This window comes from Ahaetulla prasina, chromosome 7 (genome assembly GCF_028640845.1).
Source record: "Ahaetulla prasina isolate Xishuangbanna chromosome 7, ASM2864084v1, whole genome shotgun sequence".
NCBI classification, from domain to species: Eukaryota; Metazoa; Chordata; class Lepidosauria; order Squamata; family Colubridae; genus Ahaetulla; species Ahaetulla prasina.
In genome coordinates, this window is record NC_080545.1 from 16,022,330 (window position 1) to 16,048,314 (window position 25,985).

Genomic DNA, 25,985 nt, shown 5'->3' on the forward strand with positions numbered 1-25,985 from the left:
AGTAGGCCCGTTTTTCACCCTCCCTGAGCCTCCGCATGTGTTCTGCACTTACCTGCATCCAAAAGGGGCCGTGTGGGGACTCCTGGGAGGGGTGGGGATGGGTGGGAGGGACCAGGCTGAGTGGGATTTGGGGGTTCTCCGAACTGCACAGAATCTTAGCTAGAGGTTCTCCAGAACCCCTGCGAACCCCCAGCAGCCCACCCCTGAGCTGCACCCACATGTCTGCACTAAAGTACTCGGCAATGCTGGTTGTACATGCAGGAAGCCTGCATCACTAAGCAAATCGTTTTTCAAAATGGGCATGTAGCTTCCAACAGCGGCAGGGTAAATCACAAGAAAAGCTGATTGTAATGGTGAATGGTGAATTGAGACAAACTTGCCGGATGGGAGATTAAAAGCATCGCTAGATCCACAAGGAGAGATAAGACAAAGCAAAGCGAAGAGCAAAGAGGATAGTTGGAGAGAAGAGTTCAAAGGAAAGAACAATCTGAATTACAGGTTTTAGGGAAGTGCTTCTCATCCTCTGGGTCATTTGACAATATCAGAACATGTCACCTCCTGCACTTATTGTTGGCTGCCAAAATTGATAGATGTTGAATTGCAAGGAAAACCAGACCAAGAAGGAGGGAAACATTTGGCTCTGGTCGCCCGAATTTTTGTGATGTTGCTTTTTTGTATTATTATAATTTTTTTATTTGCATTTATATCCCACCCTTCTCCGAAGACTCAGGGCGGCTTACACTATGTTAGCAATAGTCTCCATCCTATTTGTATATTATATACAAAGTCAACTTATTGCCCCCAACAATCTGGGTCCTCATTTTACCTACCTTATAAAGGATGGAAGGCTGAGTCAACCTTGGGCCTGGTGGGACTTGAACCTGCAGTAATTGCAAGCAGCTGTGTTAATAACAGACTGTCTTAGCAGTCTGAGCCACCAGAGGCCCCTATTACCGGTGGTTAGAGTTGAATCCCTCTCAAACAATATTCCTTGTGAAATATCACTGAACATCAGAACTTCCCACCTTTCACATGTATTATGTTACGAGATACGTGTTTAGATGGCTAGAAATAAAGGGGTGAAATCCAGCAGGTTCTGACAGGTTCTGGAGAACCCGGTAGGGGAAATTTTGAGTAGTTCGGAGAACCGGCAAACACGACCTCTGGCTGGCCCCAGAGTTGGGTGGGAATGGAGATTTTGCAACATCCTTCCCCCAGGAATGGGGAGGCAATGGGGATTTTGCAGTATCCTTCCGCTGGAGTGGGATGGGAATGGAGATTTTGCAGTATCCTTCCCCTGTCATGCCCACCAAGCCAAACTGCGCCCACAGAACTGGTAGTAAAAAAAATTGGATTTCACCACTGTCAAGATGATATAGATAATGTAGTTAGATAGAAGATGTAGATAGATATATAGATATATGACAGCCATGGTGGCACAGTAGAATGCAGTATTGCAGGCTAACCCTACCCACTGTCAGCAGTTCAGTTCTCACTGGCTCAAGATTGGTTCAGCCTTCCATCCTTCCGAGGTCGGGAAAAGGAGGACCCAGATTGTGGGGGGCAATATGATGACTCTGTAAACCGCTCAGAGAGTGCATTGTGAAGTGGTATATAAGTCTAAGTGCTATTGCTATTGCTATAGATCAGAGGTCCCCAAACTTGGCAGCTTTAAGACTTGTGGACTTCAACTGCCAGACTAATCTTATCGCATTCTTTGACAAAATGACAAAATTAGTAGACCAGAGGAATGCTGTTGATATAATTTACTTGGACTTCAGTAAAGCATTTGTTAAAGTAGACCATAACCTACTACTAGATAAAGTAGAAAAATGTGGGTTAGACAGCACCACCACCAGATGGATTCGTAACTGGCTGACCAATTGCACTCAACATGTAGTCCTCAATGGAACTACATCCACATGGAGGGAAGTATGCAGCGGAGTACCCCAAGGCTCTGTTTTAGGCCCAGTACTCTTCAACATCTTCATCAATGACTTGGACGAGGGGATAGATGGGGAACTCATCAAATTTGCAGATGACACCAAGCTGGCAGGAATAGCCAACACTCCAGAAGATAGGCTCAAGTTACAGAAAGATCTTGACAGACTTGAACATTGGGCGCTATCTAACAAAATGAAATTCAACAGTGAAAAAAGTAAGGTTCTACATTTAGGCCAAAAAAACAAAATGCACCGGTACCATATATGTGGTACCTTGCTCAATAGTAGTACCTGTGAGAGGGATCTTGGAGTCCTAGTGGATAACCATTTAGATATGAGCCAGCAGTGTGCAGCAGCTGCTAAAAAAGCCAACACAGTTCTGGGCTGCATAAACAGAGGGATAGAATCAAGATCACGTGAAGTGTTAGTGCCACTTTATAATGCCTTGGTAAGGCCACACTTGGAATATTGCATCCAGTTTTGGTCGCCACGATGTAAAAAAATGTTGAGACTCTAGAAAGAGTGCAGAGAAGAGCAACAAAGATGATTAGGGGACTGGAGGCTAAAACATATGAAGAACGGTTGCAGGAACTGGGTATGTCTAGTTTAATAAAAAGAAGGACTAGGGGAGACATGATAGCTGTGTTCCAATATCTCAGGGGCTGCCACAAAGAAGAGGGAGTCGGGCTGTTCTCCAAAGCACCTGAGGGTAGAACAAGAAGCAATGGGTAGAAATTGATCAAAGAAAGAAGCAACTTAGAACTAAGGAGAAATTTCCTGACAATTAGAACAATTAATAAGTGGAACGACTTGCCTGCAGAAGTTGTGAATGCTCCAACACTGGAAATTTTTAAGAAAATGTTGGATAGCCATCTGACTGAGATGGTGTAGGGTTTCCTGCCTGGGCAGGGGGTTGGACTAGAAGGTCTCCAAGGTCCCTTCCAACTCTGTTGTTATATTATATTAACTCCCAGAATTCTCTAGCCAGCTATGCTGGCTGGAGAATTCTGGGAGTTGAAGTCCACAAGTCTTAAAACTGCCAAGTTTGAAGACCTCTGTTATAAATAGACACACACACACACACTTCTAATCTCTGCAAATCTCCCTACCGCAATAAGAGGATGAAATAATATAAGAGTCACAAAAGCATGGGGAAGTTGATGGCAATACAAAGGAAGAACCTGGGGTCCTTGCCCAGTGACCCCCAAAAGCTTATCTCATTGAGCCAATGCTGAGATAATACAAGGAGACTTAAACTCAAATTCACTGTTAACAATGTACGGCACATACCATAGCTTGCATTATTTTCAAACTGTTTCTTTCTACACAAATTAAGCCTGAAAAACAGAAAAATGTGGAATGTCAAACCTACCATTCCTATCCGGTTCCACAGAAAAAAACATCTCCATACAAATAGAACAAAGTGAGGTAACTGCTTTCTTTCTGAACATCTAATGTTTCTTTTACAGCGGTGATGACAATTATATCTTCATGCCTACTACGAAGATGCTGTTACCAAATGTAATTGTAAGCAAGAAAAACCAAATACACAGATATAGAATAGGTGGTACCCAGCTCAACAGCAATAACTGTGAGAGGGATATAGAATAGAATAGAATAGAATAGAATAGAATAGAATAGAATAGAATAGAATAGAATAGAATAGAATAGAATAGAATTTTATTTATTTATTTATTTGTCAATCATATATAAGATAACTGGTAAAAGTATAAACATAATTTGGATACATGAAAAGAGTAAGTAAAAAAGGAATATTAGGACAGGGACGGTAGGCACGCAGGTGTACTTATGCACGCCCCTTACAGACCTCTTAGGAATGGGGTGAGGTCAACAATGGACAGTTTAAGCTTAAAGTTTGGGGGTTTGGGGAAAAAACTACAGAGTCAGGTAGTACATTCCAGGCATTGACCACTCTGTTGCTTAAGTCATATTTTCTGCAATCAAGTTTGGAGTGGTTTACCTTGAGTTTGTATCTATTATTTGCTCGTGTATTGTTGTGGTTGAAGCTGAAGTAGTCATTGACAGGTAGGATATTGTGGTAGATAATTCTATATACTATGCTTAGGTCAGATTGAAGTCTGCGTAGTTCTAAATTGTCTAAGCCCAAAATTTGAAGTCTGGTGGCATAAGGTATTTTATTGCGAGCAGAGGAGTGGAGGACTCTTCTTGTGAAATATCTCTGGACTCTCTTGAATAGAATAGAATAGCATTCTTTATTGGCCAAGTGTGATTGGACACATAAGGAATTTGTCTTTGGTGCATATGCTCTCAGTGTACATAAAAAGAAAAGATGTATTCATCAAGAATCATAAGGTACAACACTTAGTCATAGGGTACAAATAAGCAATCAAATCATACTAGGAAACAATGTAAATTGTAAGGATACAAGCAACAAAGTTACATTCATGCAGTCATAAGTGGGAGGAGGGTGATAGGAACGATGAGAAGATTAATAGTAATGCAGACTTAGTAAATAGTTTGACAGTGTTGAGGGAATTATTTGTTTAGCAGTGTGATGGCGTTTGGGAAAAAACTGTTCTTGTGTCTAGTTGTTGTGCAGTGCTCTATAGCATAGTTTTGAGGGTAGGAGTTGAAACAATTTATGTGCAGGATGTGAGGGGTCTGTAAATATTTTCACAGCCCTCGTTTTGACTCATGCAGTATACAGGTCCCCAATGGAAGGCAGGCTGGTAGTAATTGTTTTTTCTAGGAGTCGTAGTTACAGCCACTTAAGTATGAGACACCAATATGCTGTAGCTGCAAAAAAAATACCAAAAAAAAAAAAAAACACCAATGCAGCCCTAGGCTGTATCAACAAAAGAATAGCATCAAGATCACATGAAGTGTTAGTACTGCTTTATAATACCTTAGTAAGATGACACTTGGAATATTGCTTCCACTTTTAGTCACCACAATATTAAAAAGTTATCAAGCCTCTAGAAAGAGTATAGAGAAGAGCATCAAAGATGATTAGGAGCATATGAAGAACATTTGCGGGAATTGGTTCTGTCTAGTCTAATGAAAAGAAGGACTGGGGGTGACATGATGGCAGTCTTCCAAATATTTCAAAGAAGAGGGGGTCACCCTATTCTCCAAAGCACCTAAAGGCAGCACAAGAAGCAATGAATGGGAATTAATCAAGAAGAGATAAGGTTCCATCCATTGGAATAAGGAGTAACTTCCTGACAATTAAAAATATCAATCAGTCAGAGGTGGGCTTCAAAAATTTTAGCATGGGGTTCTCTGTCCGGTTGCTGGGTGGGCGCCGCCATGGTGGGTGTGGCCTAGTCAGCCTCCTGCACCACAGGGGGGGGCGTTTTTGCCCTCCCTGAGCTCTGGAGGCTTTCCTTGCGCCTCCGGGAGAGCAAAAATGGCTTCCCCAGGCTCCGGAGGCCCTTTCCAAATTTTCAGTAGGCCCATTTTTCACCCTCCCCAAGCCTCCGTACACGCCTTGGATTTACCTGCATCCAAAACAGCCCAGGTGGGGACTCCTGGGAGGGGAGGGATGGGGTGGGCGGGGCCAGCTAGGAGTGGGATTTGGGGGGTTCTCTGAACTGCACAGAATCTGAGCTAGAAGTTCTCCCGAACCCCTCTGAACCCCCGAATATTAATAATGGAATTTGAAAGCATAAAATATAGCTGACAATATATGAAATGGTTTAAATATGAATAATGGAATTTGAAACTGTAAAAAGTCTTTAAATGTAATTATGGAATTTACTTAAAGCATTAGAAATGATATTATGAAGATTAACTGAGTTCTTTTTCTTTTCTTTTTTGACTGTGTTTAACATTACATGAATTGTTTTTGAATTGCAAATATATGAATGACTCTAATGTTTCATAAGTAGTATATATAAAATTTTATAATTGGGAAATAAAGGGTTTAATTTAGAGGGAGTAAGGAGAGGGGGGAAAAGAGGAAAGTTGATAAATGATTAGAATTCAGGGCGAAGAGTAAGATTAGATATACAACACATATAAAAGAAAGAAAATAAAAATGAGAGAGGAAAAAAAGCAAAATATATTAATGTAAGCATACAAAATATGTTGGAAGAGAACTAAAAGTTGTATAAATTTGAAACCTGGCCAATATTCTAGTCAGAAAAAATGTATTGTATGTTGGGGTGTGTGTTAAAAAATAATTAAAAAAACTTTTTACAAAAAAAAAAAGAATCTGAGCTAGAGGTTCTCTTGAACCCCTGTGAATCCCCAGCAGACCACCCCTGATACATACACCATAGATATCCCTGCAATCAGTAGAATGGCTTGCCTTCAGAAGTTGTGAGTACTGCATCATTGGAGGTTCTTAAGAATAGATTCGACAGCTATGGTCCCTACCAACCTTGTTATTCTGTATTCAGTAAGCCTTGACTTGCATTGCAAACCACTTGTATCCATTCATTAATGGGAAACCTCTAGAAGAGAAGCGATAACTTTAATCCAAACAACCATTTTCATGATTGGGGCAACACTCTTTGGTGTGACAATCTCACCTCTTGAATTGAAACTTAAGAAAGCAATGTGGAGGCACAAAATTTCCAGATATTAAGGAATGCAGACTACGTATAGCTCATCATCATACCTTTCTACACACAGGTATATAAAATAGAACAGAATAAAACAGAACAGAACAGAACAGAACAGAACAGAACAGAACAGAACAGAACAGAATAGAATAGAATAGAATAGAATAGAATAGAATAGAATAGAATAGAATTTTTTATTGGCCAAGTGTGATTGGACACACAAGAAATTTGTCTTGGTGCATATGCTCTCAGTGTACATAAAAGAAAAGATACATTCATCAAGAATTCTAAGGTACAACACTTAATGATAGTGATAGGGTACAAATAAGTAATCAGGAAACAATCAATATCAATATAAATCGTAAGGATACAAGCAACAAAGTTACAGTTATATAGTCATAAGGGGAAGGAGGTGGATGATGAGAATGAAAAGATTAATAGTAGTGCAGATTTAGTAAATAGTTTGAGAGTGTTGAGGGAATTATTTGTTTAGCAGAGTGATGGCGTTCAGGAAGAAACTGTTCTTGTGTCTAGTTGTTCTGGTGTGCAGTGCTCTGTAACCTCGTTTTGAGGGTAGGAGTTGAAACAGTTTATGTCCAGGATGTGAAGGATCTGTAAATATTTTCGCACCCCTCTTTTTGACTCGTGCAATGTACAAGTCCTCAACGGAAGGCAGGTTGGTAGCAATTGTATATTAGATTGTGCAGATTTTCTAAAGTGTCTTTAGTTTTGGAAATTGGTTGGCACTGCTTTTGCAGTTCAGAAGTACCAACAGCAATAGCAGTTATATACCACTCCATAGTCCTTTACAGCCCTCTCTAAGCAGTTTACAAAGTCAGCATATTTCCCTCAACAATTTGGATCCTCATTTTACCAATCTCGGAAGGATGGAAGGCTGAGTCGACCTCGAGCACTGTTAGGATTGAACTCTAGACTGCGGGCAGAGTTAGCTAGCAGAATTAGCCAAGAATTGTGAATCAGTTAAGCAAATAATTTCCGTTGAATCGCCGAATTACTTTTTATGAGCGTTTCATATATTTTTGGCTTATTTTTTTGAAAACAATTTCGGGCAATCCATCAGTGGAACATCCTGCTTCAGAAATAACAATGTCTTTGTAGACTGTGGCCCTTTTAATGAATGGACTGTTTCCCATCAATGCAATCACTCGCTGACAATCTTTCAACTGAGTTGGGGCACAGATTTTAAAAAAGAAATATTCATTCGTCTCTTTCTTTCCCTGCTACTATCACAAGCAGATGTGAGCCTCCTGCACAGGTCTATTATTGTTTATTTACTAATGGGGAATGGCATGTTGTGACAACTGCAGAGGGAGACTGGTGACAGGCAGAAAAAGTGAACCTGAATATTCAAATGAATCAGGACTCTTGCCATAACCACAATCGGTATGCCACCTACTCACCCCCTGGTACTATCTAAACATACCGTATTTTTCGGAGTATATGACGCACCTTTTTCCCCCAAAAAAGAGGGTGAAAATCTGGGTGCGTCTTATACTCTGAATGTAGCCCCACCCAGCTTCTCAAACAGAGGTTTCAGATGCTGAAAAAAACATCAGAAACTAAGCTTCGGAAAAGAAGCTCCCAAACAGAGCTTCAGGGAAAAAAAGCCCCAAATGGAGCTTCAATAAAAAGCCCCAAATGGAGCTTCAGAAAAAAGGCCCCAAACAGAGCTTCAGAGGCTTTTTTTCTGAAGTTCTGTTTTGGAGGCTTTCAGAGGCAGAAAAAAGTTTTTTCTGAAACAGAATTTCAGAGGCAGAAAAAAAAGCAAAAAAGAAAGCAAGGCACAGAGCTCACAACCAAGGAACCTGTTGCTAAAATTCACCTCTGGGAACAGCTGATTGGGGGTATTCCGGGAGGCCGATCCACCTGCCAATCAGCTTTTTTCTTATTTTCCTCCCCAAAAACTAAGGCGCGTCTTATACTCTGGTGCGTCTTATACTCCGAAAAATATGGTAATTGCTCACCTGGTAATAGCTTCCCATTATATTTACCTGTCCCATGATGCTTGGCTGCCACAATGCTGAGACAAAAGAGGCCAAAGGAATACAGAAAACCAAAGTTGCTTTTCAAATCTCTTGGATCAGCTTAAAGAGGGAGATGATGGGAAACAGGTAGTCCTCGACTTATGACCACAATTGAACCCAAAATGCATGTTGCTAAATCAGACATTTGTTAAATGAGTTTTGCCCCATTTTACGACTTTTCTTGCCCCGTTTGTTGAGTGAATCACTGCAGTTATTAAATTAGTGACGGCATTGTTAAGTGAATCTGGCTTTCCCATTGACTTTGCTTGTCAGAAGGTCACAAAAGACGATACAGGACCCTGCAACCATCATAAGTATGAACTGGTTGCCAAGCGTCTGAATTTTGATCAGGTGACCATGCAGATGCTACAACGGCCATAAGTGTGAAAAATGGTCATAAGGCACTCATTTTCCATGCCGTTTTAACTTCAAACAGCCAATAAATGAACTATTGTATGTCAAGGACTATCTGTACCAGGTTACCAAGTTATATGATTGAAATTTGTGGTGAATCTGGAACTATGGCCATCTATTCAGGGCAGGGGTGAAATCTATTTACCTTCCCTACCGGTTCGGAAGTGCGCCGCACATGTGCGATTTTGGGCCCTTTGCACATGCGCAGAGGGTAAAAAACAAATTACTTCCTGGTTAAAACCAGGAAGTCATGATGTTTAGGCGGGTGGGTGGAGTCTCGCGCTGCCACCGCTACCGATTCTCCAAACCAACCGTCACCACTACCGGTTCATCCAAATTGGTGCGAACCAGTAGCATTTCACCCCTGAGTCAGGGTCTTCAGAGGATGTGTAAGAAAGTCAAGATGGCAGCTGAGATGATGTGAGGCATATAAAATTCAGGGTTTTGATTGCATCATCATGGCTGCCATCTTGGACTATTCATGGCTGTCGAAAGTGACCACACAGATTACCTTCTCTTAGTGGGTTCCCCAGTTGTATTAAAGAGAGTTTGCAATGGAAGGAAAGGGCCCCTTTCCTGCTTGGCTAAGACCAGGGAGAACTGCTGCCATTATTGCAATTCAGGCAAGACAGATCACAAAACAAAAGATAGGTAGATAAGATCCTGCTGCCTCTGGAGAAATCCACCCTTTTAAACTTGTATCAGATTCACAAAAGTTACAGAAATAGTCCCCAAATAAAACAACCCAATTCCAAAGCAACAATATATAAACCCCTCGCATCCTGGACATAAACTGTTTCAACTACTACCCTCAAAACGACGCTATAGAGCACTGCACACCAGAACAACTAGACACAAGAACAGTTTTTTCCCGAAGGCCATCACTCTGCTAAACAAATAATTCCCTCAACACTGTCAAACTATTTACTGAATCTGCACTACTATTAATCTTCTCATAGTTCCCATCACCAATCTCTTTCCATTTATGACTGTATGACTATAACTTGTTGCTGGCAATCCTTATGATTTATATTGATATATTGACCATCAATTGTGTTGTAAATGTTGTACCTTGATGAAGGTATCTTTTCTTTTATGTACACTGAGAGCATATGCACCAAGACAAATTCCTTGTGTGTCCAATCACACTTGGCCAATAAAAATTCTATTCTATTCTATTTTTCCTAGTTTGCATCCCTTTATGGAGATTGTGTATTGCAGCTTCTACTAGGACCCACGCTGAAGCAGATAAATATTCTAAAAGCAGCATTGACAATAATGTCAAATATATTTTCAGAGATAATATTAAACAACAATCAATAACCTATGAGAAAGCACTAATTCTGCTGTTTCTGAGGTTGTCTTCTTTTCTTGAAACATTATTAATGTTATATTGTCTTGGTTGCAAACCCTTTCATATTTAAAAATCCCAGAGCTTTGCAAAGCTACCCTTTGTGAATGAAACTGGCTGTCTGCAGTTATGCTCTGCCTTTTATTTATAGTTGTATTACTTTATGTATTATTATACTAAATAACATTATTAATGTTTGCTGAGAGATCAACTGGTCTTTCAAAATTTTGTATGGGAGTTATATCAGAAAGAAAATAACTACAGTGCACAAATGAAACTGTTTTGACTGAGTCCTGAAATTTTTAAGCAGTAGGTTAAAACTAGATTCCCCCTGAGGCAGTGTTTTGAGAATGCTATGCTTAATACATAAAAGGAAAGATGATTTGAAGCAGATCTAATATTAAAAGTATTGTTCCACTTTAATATTCTCTCTCTTAGCTCTTCAAGTAGAAAAAGAAATGAGAAGCTGCTTTTGATGACTCTGAGAAGACCTTCAACAGGGAATTATGCAGCTACATATGGTTTTGAATATTTCTCCACCCACCTAAGAGGCAAGGATTTATATGAATGCCACAGCTTATTTTTATAGACTTGCATTTTAAATATGGGAATCAGTATCCATAATATGTGAAAAATGGCATGAAACCTGGGAGATTTCTTGAAGACAAGTCAGCGAGAAGAAGCAGAGCCTTCTCAGTGGTGGCTCTTTCACTGTAGAGTTCTTAAACTCTGAAGATCACTTGATAATCTTGAATTAGCAGCAGCTGGATAGAAAATCAGTAGAACCAGTGATGGGATTCAGACGGTTCGGGACGGTTCGGGCAAACCGGTTGTTAAATTGCTGGCTGGCCCCTCCCGTCCCCACCCCTCCCCTTCTAGGAGTCCCCACACGGCCATTTTTGCTGCCAGGAGACTGCAGGGAGGCCTACTAAGCCCAAAACGGGGCACGGCCACCCCTGGGGCCCATTTTTGCTCCCAGGGGGCTGCAGGGAGGCCTACTAGGTCCAAAATGGAGCATGGGGGTTGGGGGTGGACCCAGCCATTTTTGCTTTCAAGGAGCCATTTTTGCCTGTCACACCCCCTGGCCCCGCCCACCGTGACCCCGCCCATCCAGCTGGTTATTAGGGCACAGAACCGGTTGTTAAATTATTTGAATCCCGCCACTGATATAGGACCAAATCTGGATGAAAGGCAATCAGAAAGCCTAGGTCTGCAGACTAGATTGAGAACTTGAACCAAAACAAAAAAAACTTAAGAAAAAAGGGCATTTCTGTATAGATACCAAAAACACCCTTCAATTGTTTCTTAAAGGCCTGGCTCTGTCCCTGGTACTGGAATTGGAATGTTGGTGGAGCTCATGGTTATTTTTTCCCCTAGATGTTATTTAAGGGCATAAGGGTTTTGTTAAGAGCAATCATCTTCCTTTTTTTTTTTTAAATTGTGAAGTCTTTTAACAATTGTAAAGTGGCTCAGATTCATTTTGGAGTCAGGTGGCTTTATAATCTTAAAAAAAACTAACAAAGAATTCTTCGAGCTGTTGCGTTTTATTGTGGGTTTGTTTTCATAAAGCCTTTTAATGTATTATAAACTGTCCCAAAGTCTTTTTGGGACCCAGGGATGGGTTGCAACCATTAATGAGATTCAGCCAGACTTATTTCTGACTTCGAGGCATGTAAGGAAGATCGTGAGACAAAAATCTTTTTTTTTCTTCAAATGACTGTTTTCCAAATGACTGGAGTAGATGATAGATTTCCCATTTGATTCCATTACTGGGATGTGTTTGCATAGGTGCCCTCTGCCCATAGATGGTGAAGAATTGGCATCCCATTAGTTCCATGTTTATTTTATTTATTTAGTTTGTCAAACATGTACGAGATAACAGATAAAAGTATAAACGTGATTATGAATACATGAAATAGGTACGAATAAAAAGGGACATTAGGACAGGGACGGTAGGCACATTGGTGCGCTTATGCACGCCCCTTACAGACCTCTTAGGAATGGGGTGAGGTCAACAGTAGACAGTCTAAGGTTAAAGTTCAATCAATCTCGAACTCGTGAGAAGGTCTTCTTATACAAAGTGTTTCCCTGGATACAATGGCAAGGAAAGCGGTGGAGCTTGGAAGGTAAGACCTGCTTCCCGCTTCTCGCCCACCTCACCTGCCAGCCCCAAATTGCATCCATAAAGGGGGGCGGGTGGCTAAGTAAGGGGTAGGAGCCCTGCCATGCCTGGGGAGGGGGAGGAGAAGAGAAAGCAAGGGGAAGCCACGTCTCACTCCAGGCATCTTGCTTCTCCCCCGCCCCACCCGCCACCCCTCTCGATAAAGAGACGGTGGGGAAGGGAAGCAGCCAGGCTGCTGTGGCCATTGGGGTGGGACAGGTTGGGCCACTTGGCCAGTGCAAAAAACAGGGAGGAGGGGGCATGTCCCCCCCTTCCCTCCCCTCTGGCCTCACCTCCTCAACTCATTTTGGTTGCGAGACAAGCAAGCAGAAGAAATGGCGGGACCGGCTGCGCATGCACTTTCCCCAGAGGTATCATTAGATGACTAATGGAAGGTTGGAATATCTAATTTTGTTCTGTATCCATACAAGCATCAAAGTTTTTTCCCCCCCACTCTTAGGATATTATGAAATTGGTTGTCAGTCTGAAGGCGTTACAGTCCACAAACACTGCACAGCATTTACAGATGGCAGTTTTCTTTATTTTCTGCTGCCTGGCTGGATATGAATGAATCTCCTGTATCTACCATTTACACACCTCCTCACTGCAATGTATCCAATATTTATTAATAATTTGTCATAGGCTTAAGTAATTTAGCAAATCTCTTTTGAGAGATTTCCCCTCACAAGGCATCCCACACAAGACACGTCAAGATTCAATCAAGAAAGCAGATTATGATATCCCCAGACATATCCCCTGAAAGGCAAAAATCATGAAACTGCGTCTCATTCACTTTGGCCATGTCATGTGAGGGAATTCACTGGAGAAGACAAGGATGTTTGGAAGCCTTAGCAGTAAAAGGAAACCAGGCCCTCAAAGAACACAGTGGCTAGACAGTTCTGGGCACAGATATGAGATAACCAGTGGTGCGATTCAGCCGGTTCTGTCTGGTTCGGGCGAACCAGTAGCGGCGACTGCGGTAGGCCACACCCGCCTGCCCGGACATAATGCCATCCTATTTAGCCACATTTTGGAGGACGTGCGCATGCGTGGAAGGCCCATGAGAGAGCAAAGAACATGCGCGGAAGGCTGAGCATGCGTGGAAGGCCCACACTCTCACATTTGCGAACCAGTAGGGAAGGTAAGTAAATCCCATCTCTGGAGATAATCCAAAGGAATATAACAAGAACACAGTTTGGCTAAAGGAGGTGAATAATAATAATAATAATAATAATAATAATAATAATAATAATAATAATGAATCTGAAAGAACTTGTAATAACAACAGAAATGATGGAGAAAAGGGGCAAGGAAGATCAAAATTGGTCAGCACCAGATGAAGATGAATTGCACAGTTTTTGGTTGGAAATATCTGGCTGGTCTATACACACTAATTGCAAAGCAGTTTAACAACCTACTAACACAGTGGTTCTCAACCTGTGGGTCGCGACCCCGTTGGGGGTCGAATGACGATTTGCCAGGGGTTGCCTAAGACCATCGGAAATATGGGAAGTATACTTGCGAGTCGAAGAATCGCGCTCCAATGGTTGACTCCACAAGCCAGCTGCAGGCTCTTCAAATCACTAGCCGAATTCGGCTTCAGGCGCGATAAATTAAAAAAAGAGAGAAATCTTTGCTCTGATGTCTCCCTCTCAAGCCAGCTGCAATCACTCCCAATCGCTAGCCTAATCTGGCTTCAGGCGGGATAAACTTAATAGGGGAGGAGTCTCCACTTTAATGCCTCCGTCCTCAAGGCAATCGCAAGCAGTTCAGATCGCTAGCCAAGACGGCTTCAGGCGCGATAGATTCAAAAAAACAGTTTGCCGCTTTTTTCCCCCTTCTGCGGTTGGGGTCGCCACATCGTGAGGAATTGTATTAAAGGGATCGCAGCTCTATAAAGGTTGAGAACCACTGTACTAAAAGGAGGTAAAATTGAAGAGTGGCTAACATCTGGCAAACTCTTCCTGATAATGAAAGTTCCTGCTACTGGCCAATTATCTGGTTACCAACAAGTTTCAGATTGCTTATTGGTGTGGTAGTTGATGCAATCCAACAGCATCTAGTTGAAAACAAGCTCTTTCCACCTAAATAGAAAGGAAACAGCCTGACTTTGTTATTCTGTTTTTCTTTTACCTGCAAATAGAAATAGAACTGGGGCAAAAGAAAGCAAAGGTAGCACCAGTAGTAATCCCAAAACAACTGGAGCACCACCGGCATTGACAAAATTGCCATCAATTTTGCTCAGACCAGCTTATATCTTACGACAATACTCTAACACCATCAAACAGTCACATCTGTCTATTTTATGTCTTTGGGACCAACTCAATAGGTGGAGTTTCCCGCGTGCAAAATCCAGACTGAACATCTGGCAGTTAATGGTGCAACAAACCATTATAGTATTAATTAATATTAATATAATACTATAGTAATATGATGAACCATAATTAATAGCCACTGCTATTCAAGTTGACAAATATCTACCTTTAACACGGTGTTTCTCAGCCATGGGAACTTTACGATGTGTGGACTTCAACTGCCAGAATTCCCCAGCCAACTCTTGCTGGGGAATTCTGGGAATTGAAGTCTCCGCATCTTAATATTGCCAAGTTTGAAAAACACTGCTTTAACGTGTTGGCTCCAACTTAAGAAGCAGTCAGAGGATGATGTAACCAGCTGAGAAAAGCCTTAACAGGCAATTGAAGCCTCTCGGCTTTCTCCAACGTTTGTCGTAATAACACATTGCTTAAATATTTCTGAACCAATGCATTTATAATTTCTGACATCGCACTTCCAGGTCTGAAAGATGGTCAGAATGTGTCATAAGCAGCAGATTCTTTGCATTTATTTTATCAGAAGCCAAGAGGCATTGTGCCTGGCTATTGCTACAAACTCCGAAAGGGCATTCTAAGGAAGTCTCTATCGAAGATTCTGTGTTTGACAAGGTAATCAGTGGTGGGTTCCAAAATTTTTTACTACCGGTTCTGTGGATGTGGCTTGGTGGGTGTGGCGTGGCTTGGTGGGCGTGGCATGGATTGGTGGGTGTGGCAGAGGAAGGATACTGTAAAATCTCCATTCCCACCCCACTCTAGGGGAAGGTTAATGCAAAATCCCCATTTCCTCCCGATCATCTGGGACTCCGGAGGCAGAGAATAGATGGAGGCGGAGCCAGTCAGAATTTTTACTACCGGTTCTCTGAACTACTCAAAATTTCCTCTTCCGGTTTTCCAGAACTGGTCAGAACCTGCTGAAACCCATCTCTGACGGTAATGCTATGCTCTTTAATTAACTGAACACCTTCAGACAACTCATCAGGACCCAAAAACCTTACTGTGCAAACTGGGGGAGGGGGGGGAAGAGATGGGAGGGTGACATACTTCCTTTTTTCCCTTCAATGGAAGTGTAGATAGTTAAAACCCACCCCTCTCCTAGAATAATGAAATATTTTAGGAAATATTAAAAGGGAAGAATATTTCCCCTAAAAGGGATGCAGAAACTCAGCTTCTCCACTTTTGTCAATGGGCCAGTCCGTTCTATCTAACAAAGATCTACCTCCTTCAGGCAGAGCCATTTAATTGCCCGTCATTGCATCACCCAGCAAGATTCAACCAAACTTAACACAGAGACAACCTAAAAAGGTAGCTATAACCTCAACAGCAACCAATCAGGATACTCTTCCTGTGCCCCAGGAAGTTCAAAGCCAGAGAGGGTATAAAACCCTCTCTTCCCTTTTTTCGCCCAAGATTTCCAAAGCATGTGATCCTGTTCATCCATAAAAATTCTTTCCAAGCAACTTCCATGAATCCAGTGTTTTTCCCCCCACTTGGAACTGAACCCAGAAGGACATTTCTTCCAACAGAAGCTAAGCAAATAGCAAAAATAACGAAGAACAGAGCTGGAAGGATCCCCCTCGCTTTCTCTGTTTTCCCTAATAACATCATCATATTGGATAGTATCATCATTAGAAACATTGGAAATCAATTGGGAATAAATAGGATACACGTCAGAAATGTAGAATGCTTGGAATATCGTCTAGATCGCCCATTTCAGAGGATGCTCAAATGTGACAATAAACTAGTTTAGTTATAGCTGTCCACAAGACTTAAACACCATGTCACTCTTCAGATTTTAGAAGCCCAAAGAGCTACTACAACAGGGAAGGGAAGGGAAGGGAAGGAGAAGGCAGGGCAGGGCAGGGGACTGGAGGGGACCAGAGGTGGATTTCAAAACCCGTCACTACCATTTTGCTCGTGGGCATGGGTGCGCTCGTGGGTGCGGGTGCGCTTGTGCGCAGGCATAATGCTTCTGCGCATGCGCAGAAGTGTCTGGGCGGGTGGGCGGAGCCTCCCACCGCCCCCACAACTGGTTCTCACTGGATCCGGTGCGAACTGGTAGCAACCCACCACTGTAGGGGATGGGAGGGGATGGGACAGGAGGGGAGGGGAGGAAAGGGGAGGGGAGGGAAGGGAAGGGGAGGGGAGGGGGTTTTCTCTCCCAAATTAGATCCTCATCAGGTTTAAACGCAAATGGTGACGTGTCAATTTCTTTCAACTGAATGCGTCACAACCAAAGGCAGAATTGGATGCAGATCAAAATGTAAACATCGTCCATTAAGCAGATAAAAGAAGGCAAGCTCAACTGCATCGCGCCCCATTACGTTCACTATTCTGCTTTTCGCATTTGCCAAGCAGAGGCTCCTAGGAAAGAGTTCACGGAAGAACAGAGTCAGCCTCCCTGTTGCTTCCCAACGGATGTTATTTAGAAATACAGCCCTTCCCGTTCAAACATTCCATGCCGCCTTCTCATTTCATAAATATTTTAAACCTCTAATAGTGATGGATGCAACTATTCTCCTTAAATTAAACCAATTCTCCATTAAAGGCTTCTTAGCTAGTGAGGCTGAATCAGTTTCTAATTTCACAATTAACATCAGATGGTTTTAATGGCCTGGCTTATGTTGATAAATTTACAGTTTCAAGGTTCATTGATGCTCATTCCGGGGAAAGATAAGGCTGCGTGCTTTGCTGGCCATTTTTGTACGATCTTTTAAATACACGAATGAATATTTAATTCTGTCCATTTTTACGGCCATTTTATTCGTTCTGTATATTCTACATTCTAATTCTATGCCGATTGGAAGTCTTTTTGGGGGTCAGCGATCCGGAGTTTATTTTAGTTTCTGAAAAAATTCTGGATCATAATGCAAATCCCCATTTCCTCCCGATCATCTGGGACTCCGGAGGCAGAGAATAGATGGGGGCGGAGCCAGTCAGAATTTTTACTACCGGTTCTCCGAACTACTCAAAATTTCCTCTTCCGGTTTTCCAGAACTGGTCAGAACCTGCTGAAACCCATCTCTGACGGTAATGCTATGGTCTTTAATTAACTGAACACCTTCAGACAACTCACCAGGACCCAAAAACCTTACTGTGCAAACGGGGGGGGGGGGGAGAGATGGGAGGGTGACATACTTCCTTTTTTTCCTTCAATGGAAGTGTAGATAGTTAAAACCCACCCCTCTCCTAGAATAATGAAATATTTTAGGAAATATTAAAAGGGAAGAATATTTCCCCTAAAACGGATGCAGAAACTCAGCTTCTCCACTTTTGTCAATGGGCCAGTCCGTTCTATCTAACAAAGATCTACCTCCTTCAGGCAGAGCCATTTAATTGCCTGTCATTGCATCACCCAGCAAGATTCAACCAAACTTAACACAGAGACAACCTAAAAAGCTAGCTATAACCTCAACAGCAACCAGTCAGGATACTCTTCCTGTGCCCCAGGAAGTTCAAAGCCAGAGAGGGTATAAAACCCTCTCTTCCCTTTTTTCGCCCAAGATTTCCAAGGCATGTGATCCTGTTCATCCATAAAAATTCTTTCCAAGCAACTTTCATGAATCCAGTGTTTTTTCCCCCACTTGGAACTGAACCCAGAAGGACATTTCTTCCAACAGAAGCTAAGCAAATAGCAAAAATAACGAAGAACAGAGCTGGAAGAATCCCCCTCGCTTTCTCTGTTTTCCCTAATAACATCATCATATTGGATAGTATCATCATTAGAAACATTGGAAATCAATTGGGAATAAATAGGATACACGTCAGAAATGTAGAATGCTTGGAATATCGTCTAGATCGCCCATTTCAGAGGATGCTCAAATGTGACAATAAACTAGTTTAGTTATAGCTGTCCACAAGACTTAAACACCATGTCACTCTTCAGATTTTAGAAGCCCAAAGAGCTACTACAACAGGGAAGGGAAGGGAAGGGAAGGAGAAGGCAGGGCAGGGCAGGGGACTGGAGGGGACCAGAGGTGGATTTCAAAACCCGTCATTACCATTTTGCTCGTGGGCATGGGTGCGCTCGTGGGTGCGGGTGCGCTTGTGCGCAGGCATAATGCTTCTGCGCATGCGCAGAAGTGTCTGGGCGGGTGGGCGGAGCCTCCCACCGCCCCCACAACTGGTTCTCACTGGATCCGGTGCGAACTGGTAGCAACCCACCACTGTAGGGGATGGGAGGGGATGGGACAGGAGGGGAGGGGAGGAAAGGGGAGGGGAGGGAAGGGAAGGGGAGGGGAGGGGGTTTTCTCTCCCAAATTAGATCCTCATCAGGTTTAAACGCAAATGGTGACGTGTCAATTTCTTTCAACTGAATGCGCCGTCACAACCAAAGGCAGAATTGGATGCAGATCAAAATGTAAACATCGTCCATTAAGCAGATAAAAGAAGGCAAGCTCAACTGCATCGCGCCCCATTACGTTCACTATTCTGCTTTTCGCATTTGCCAAGCAGAGGCTCCTAGGAAAGAGTTCACGGAAGAACAGAGTCAGCCTCCCTGTTGCTTCCCAACGGATGTTATTTAGAAATACAGCCCTTCCCGTTCAAACATTCCATGCCGCCTTCTCATTTCATAAATATTTTAAACCTCTAATAGTGATGGATGCAACTATTCTCCTTAAATTAAACCAATTCTCCATTAAAGGCTTCTTAGCTAGTGAGGCTGAATCAGTTTCTAATTTCACAATTAACATCAGATGGTTTTAATGGCCTGGCTTATGTTGATAAATTTACAGTTTCAAGGTTCATTGATGCTCATTCCGGGGAAAGATAAGGCTGCGTGCTTTGCTGGCCATTTTTGTACGATCTTTTAAATACACGAATGAATATTTAATTCTGTCCATTTTTACGGCCGTTTTATTCGTTCTGTATATTCTACATTCTAATTCTATGCTGATTGGAAGTCTTTTTTGGGGTCAGCGATCCGGAGTTTATTTTTGTTTCTGAAAAAGTTCTGGATCATAATGCAAAATTTAAACAAATGCAAGAAAACATGTGAGCCAGAGGTGGCATTCAGCTGGTTCAGACCGGTTCAGGCGAACCGGTAGTGGTGATCTGCGGTCGGGCCCGTCCCACCCACCCACCTGCCCAGGCGCACTCCCATCCTATATTGCTATGTTTTTGACACCACATGCATACGCGGATGGCGCATGTGAGTGAATTGCTGTGTTGTTTGATGTCGTACGTGTGTGCGGACGGTGCGCACAAGCAAATTGCTGTGTTTTTTGACTCTGCACACATGTGTGGATGGTGCATACATGTGCTCACATTTCTGGTGCTGGGTGAGCCGGTTGCTACAGTATGTGAATCCCACCTGTGATGCATGCCTATTGTCAGTGTCGCTAGCCAGGGGTCTATGGTACACGGCCAAAAGTCAAGATGCCTGCCATAATGCTGCAATCAAAGTTTTGGTTTTTTTTACATGTGTGCTGGACATCCTGACTGTTAACTTAACTCATCCTGAGTTCTTCAGCTCAACAGTTCTTCCTGCAAACCCGTTTCTCATCTTTGACTGACGGTGCAATGGGTCAGTGCCCATGAAGCTGTCGTTCAGGCAAGGTGAATCACTAATACTGTATATCACTTTTTAAGCAGTAGTACAGGTGATTTGTACTGGAATGGAGTCTGCACATTATGGTCGTAAAGATCGCAAGGTGTCCCTATTTTCAAACAACAGAATAATATTATTTCTTTATTTCTTGAGCAAACTATAGATCCCTTGATCCCTTGAAATGGGTTGTGTCATGTCCCACTCCTCCTCTGACGGCCGGGTCGGGGAAGTCCATATCAAGCGTGGCTGCAAAGCCTCTGCAGCTTTGCCAAAGTCCTATCAGAGTCCTCAGGGCAGGCAGGAGACCAGGATGTGACTTCAGCAATCCAAGTTAGACTTTGCCTGACTCAGAGAATGCCAGAAAGCAGATCCTTTATATAGGCCATGGGGTGTGGCTCCATGACTCAGCACTTATCCAGGCCTGCCCCTCCCTTCCTTTTGCTGACGTCGCCTCTCTGTTCTCTGGAAGCGAGGATCTCTCCAGCCTCCAGCTGTTGGTAATCTTAGCTCATGACTGGCTTCACATTCTTCAGGCTCAGATGCTGTGAGGGAGGGGTCTAGTTGCTCCGTTTGTCTGGGCATGGTGCCAGGACTGGGGGCTGGAGGCACGTCAGGCCATTCGTCTTGCTCGGCCTGTCCGGGCATGGTGCCAGGGCTGGGGGCTGGAGGCATGCCAGGACATTCTCCTGTACTATCAGCGTCCGGCAGGAGATAAGAGGGGCCTGGCTGCGGCGAGGGGAGCGAGCGAGGCACAACAGGTTGACTCCTGGGCCTCCCTTTCTGTAGATAGACTGGCCCACCAACAGCTTCCAGTAGAAGACCTAGGTAGGAATGAGCTGAGGTAGCGCAGTGGTTAGAGTGCAATACTGCAGGCTACATCAGCTAGTTGCAGTTCAGCAGTTCAAATCTCACCAGGCTCAAGGTTGACTCAGCCTTCCATCCTTCTGAGGTGGGTAAAATGAGGACCCAGATTGTTGGGGGCAATAGGCTGACTCTGTAAACCACTTAGAGAGGGCTGTAAAAGCACTATGACAATGATGGCTAAACTTTTTGCCATCGTGTGCCAAAAGTGAGGGGAGCATGGAGGGAAGGGTCACGCACACGTGTGCCCATACCCATAATTCTATGCATCCTCCCCTCCCATGCATTTGTACATGACTCCCCCCCCCCGCTTTTGGCATGCTATGGCACGGTGGGCCCATTTTTCACCCTCCCCAGGCTCCAGAGCCTTTCTAGGAGCCTGGGGAGGGCAAACATGGCCTTCTCCAACCCCCGGTTGGAGGCCCTCTGGAGGCCAGAAACAGCCTGTTTCCCTACTTCTGATCGGCCCAGAAGGCCTGAAAACAGAGCTGAGCTTGCATGCCCACCAATATGGCTCCACGTGCCACCTGTGGCACGTGTGCCATAGGTTCGCCATCACGGCACTATGAAGTGGTATATAAGTCTAAGTGCTATTGCTATTACCAGGAATAGGATGACTATCAAAGGTGCTCTAAACCAGGGGTCTCCAACCTTGGCAACTTTTAAGACTTGTGGACTTCAACTCCCAGAGTTCCTCAGAAAAGCTGAGGAATTCTGGGAGTTGAAGTCCACAAGTCTTAAAATTTGCCAAGGTTGGAGACCCCTGCTCTAAACTACCTGATGGCAGCCAAAAGTTGCCTTTTCTCTATTTCACTGAATCTTTTCATGGGTCTAGGACAGGGGTGTCAAACTCGATCGTGTCATGTGACATCACGTGATCTTTTTTTGCCTTTGCAGAGCTGGGTGGCCATGGCCTGTGTGTGATGCATCTGGCCCATGGGCTGCCAATTTGACACCACTGGTCCGAAGTAAATGTTGGGTTTGGGCAAAATGGTCATAAAAAGTGGTCATGTGACTGCAAGATGCCACAATTGGCCATAAATGCAGTCCAGTTGCCAAACACCTGAGATAGGACACATGGCCATGGGAAAGGGGTTTGTGATCATCAGAACTTCCAATCCAGGTTGTAAGTAGCCTCCAGGTACCGTATTTTTTGTAGTATAAGACGCACCTTAGTTTTTGGGGAGGAAAATAATTTGGCAGGTGGATTGGCTTCCCGGAATACCCCCAATGAGCTGTTCCCAGAGGTGAATTTTAGCAACAGGTTCCTTGGTTGTGAGCTCTGTGCCTTGCTTTTTTTTTTTGCTTTTTTTTCCTGCCTCTGAAACTCCCATTTCAGAAAAAACTTTTTTCTGCCTCTGAAAGCCTCCAAAACAGAACTTCAGAAAAAAAGCTTCTGAAGCTCTGCTTGGGGGCTTCTTTTCTGAAGCTTCTTTCAGCCTCTGAAACCTCCATTTGAGAAGGTGGGCGGGGCTACATTCGGAGTATAACACGCACCCAGATTTTCACCCTCTTTTTTGGGGGGAAAAGGTGTGTCTTATACTCCAAAAAATATGGTAGTTCTATTGTAACTTTGAGTGTTTGCTAGGCAACTGGCAATTGGAAGAGACAAGTTTTATGAGTTTTGCTTTATTTTTCCACTTTATTTATTGATTAGCCCTTGGGCCATATCAAAGTGTAAAGTTCCAGAAACAAATTATTACTAAAATTTGATAAAAGCAATTTAAAATGGAATTGGATATAATACGATTTAAAATGAAATTGCAATAAAATGCAGTCTAAAATGCTGTGTTTTTTATTTCATTCTTAATAAACCAAAGCAGGTGTGACGTGCAAGTGCATTCTTTAAAAAAGTCAATTAAATTAAATAGTTGTAAGTGTACATCTATAATTGTTTATTCAAAAACAAACATTTTTTTGCTCTGTGTGATTATCTGCCCTACAGCCTCAGCCAGTTCAAAGGGTATAAAATGGTAATCAGGACAAAAAAGGCAATTTCCTAAACAGCTACCTGCAAAATTCTCCACCAAAATTAGTCTCTTTACAAACTCATAGGGAAGCCATTAAAATAAACTAAATAATCTATGTACTGGTACACTGGAAGATAGTTTGGAAACTGTCCATTTGCTGAAGTTCTTGTAACTTATCATTTTCATATAGTAAACTTTGTTTAAAGAGACTCCGGGAGAATATTGCTCTGAACATTCAACTTCTACCTGAAGCAAATTGCGAAGTCTTAGAAATGGGAAAGATACGAAAATTGCACAATTGAGTGGAAAAAAGGGGAATCCTGCAGTGTGCAGTTTACTCTCTCTAAGATGATCCCATCTGGATAACTGGTTTCATTTGATTTGGGCTGTTCGAATCAATTCAGAAAACCAGTTGGATTCCACACCCCAGTTTAAGCAATGTTTCTCAAGCTTGGTAGCTTTAAGACATATGGATTTCAACTCCCACAATCCCCCAACCGGCATCAGGAATTCTGGGAGCTGAAGTTCCCATCTGTAAGTTGCCATGGTTGAGAAACACTGAGTTAAAGAACCTTGTCAGATTAATTCACGTTTCTATGAATCAGATGGCATATGGAACTCATGGCTTCATACTGGGGTTTCCAATCTAACTCAGCAGCGCAGCTTGGCTTCCTGATTCAATCTGGAACATCATTTCCATCCAGAGATTCAGTGGAATCAATGCTTCGCACACTCTTGTTATGTGCTCCTGGCTACTTTCCTTCATGACCAGAGGCAAGCTTGCCTGACCAATAACAGCCAAAACTCTTCGAAGGCCTTTTCTTTCGTTTATTGTAATAAGCAGAAGACAAGCTTTCAAACTTTGGTTCTCTTCAAAATTTCAACTCATATCATTCCCTTCTTAATACGCCCCTGTCCCGGCCGCCACATCCCTCTTCGTTCCCCATTCTTGCATAGCTTCTTCTCCGGTAATATTGAACTGCAAACTAGGGCATACAAAACTTTTGCCAGACCAATTCTTGAATACAGCTCATCTGTCTGGAACCTGCACTGCATATTGGACATTGATACAATTGAAAGAGTCCAGAGATATTTCACAAGAAGAGTCCTCCATTCCTCTGCTTGCCACCAGACTCAAAATTTTGGACTTAGACAACTTAGAACTTTGCCATCTTCGGTCTGACCTAAACATAGTACATAAAATCATCTGCTACAATGTCCTACCAGCCAATGAATACTTCAGCTTCAACCAAAACAATACAAGAGCACACAATAGATACAAACTCATGGTAAACCGATCCAAACTAGACTGCAGAAAATACGACTTCAGTAACAGAGTTGTCAATGCCTGGAATGCACTACCTGATTCTATGGTTTCTTCCCCAAAACTTTAACCTTAGGCTGCCTACTGTAGACCTCACCCCATTCCTAAGAGGTCTGTAAGGGGCGTGCATAAGCACACCAGTGTACCTACCGTCCCTGTCCTAATGTTTTCTTTTATTCATATCCTTTGCATGTATTTATAATTACGTTTACACTTGTATCTGTCATAAAATACATGCTTGAGGAAATAAATAAATAAATAAAAATTCACTATGAGGTGACATTCTTTCGGCCCACCTCTTAAATATTTCCTCAGAACCTCCCCAAACATACTAAATCATACATCGCAGGTTGTATTGTAATTAGCAGATAATATATGCAAGGTGTGTCAATTAATATGTAGTATTCTATTAAGCATGCGCTTTGCTTACTATTGTAACCCACTTACTTACTTCTGAGTATCAGATGCTTTTTCACAATTCATATTTCCATTTTTTATGGATAGGCCAGGGGTAGTCAACCTTTTTATACCTACCGCCCACTTTTGTATCTCTGTTAGTAGTAAAATTTTCTAATCGCCCATTGGTTCGCAGTAATGCACCATGTATCGTCGTCTGCGCATGCCTCTCACACCTCATGGATTGGATTTGGGAGGGGGCGCCGGCTACCAGCTCTGCTTGTCTGTTACAGCTGAGTGGGGTGCGGGGAGATGCGCAAGCTATTCTGGGACAAGGCTCTTTTGTTTGCGGTCGCACCATAGCACCATTTAGTTTCACTTACATAACGCGAACTAAACTTATGTGCGGGCGATACAAATAGTATATTTTCAGAAATTTAAATTGTCACGGGGAATTAATGAAAACCTAATGAAAATGTTTTTAAATAATGCAATGAATTTTTTTTTAAGTCAATTAATTTTTTTTAAAAAAGGAAAGTGCTTCAGTATCGGACAAAACCCCTACCGCCCATCATGAAAGCTGGAACACCCACTAGTGGGCGGTAGGGACCAGGTTGACTGCCACTGGGCTAGGCTAACAATTTCCTCTTGCGGCTATTTCACAGCTTAACTCTTTCCATTCCTCACTCTGAAGCCTCTTCTGCTGGTTATGCTATGGATCCTTGGAGTTGTAGGTACTTTCCTGTTACTCTAATTATTTACTTCTGCAGTCAAGCTAGCTGTTTCCTCTTGCAGCTTGGTACTTTCCGAAGCCCCTTCATCCATATTCCCTTATCATTCTTTTGGTTTACAGTATCTATTGAAAAAAAATACTGGTATTCCCCCCCACCCCGCCCAGCTTAATGGCTTTTTGAAAATAAATATAAACTCAGTGACTGAAATGGGGTGCTTTGCAAGATAAAGGACACATCAAAAACCCTCACTCTCATATTTCTTGTATCCAGGCCCAACCAATGCAAGTAAATAGTGGTAAATAGCCAAGGAAACATGACTTTATACAGCCCATTGTTCAGCTATGGCCTTAACTTC